Consider the following 256-nt stretch of genomic DNA (forward strand, 5'->3'; position numbering starts at 1 on the left):
CTGGGGGCAGTCTGCTCCAGCGGAGGGTGTTTGGGGTGCAGGGATCAGGGTTTGGGTGCTGGGCATGGAGCTGGGCTGCTGTGCCCCAAGTCGTGCCTGTTCCCTGGCCAGGAGCGAGGCCAGAGTTGGGCCGGCTGGGAACGAGCCCCTTCCCTAGAGCTGCTTTGCCCCTAGTTGGCCCAGACCCTTGCAGCAGTGTTGCTCATGGCAGATGGAGAGAGAAGGCTCCTTCCCCCGCGCCCTCAACCCCGTCCTG

At 65.6% G+C, this 256-nt stretch overlaps 1 protein-coding gene across 1 annotated transcript in view; it reads left to right on the top strand.

Moving 5' to 3' along the window:
- IL15RA (interleukin 15 receptor, alpha) overlaps window positions 1-256 on the top strand; it is a gene marked incomplete at its 5' end in the record, with an annotated part of 3,585 nt that overhangs the window by 2,244 nt on the left and 1,085 nt on the right. The window lies entirely within an intron of this gene.

Source organism: Buceros rhinoceros, unplaced genomic scaffold, assembly GCF_000710305.1.
Source record: "Buceros rhinoceros silvestris isolate BGI_N320 unplaced genomic scaffold, ASM71030v1 scaffold20728, whole genome shotgun sequence".
Classification (NCBI taxonomy): Eukaryota; Metazoa; Chordata; class Aves; order Bucerotiformes; family Bucerotidae; genus Buceros; species Buceros rhinoceros.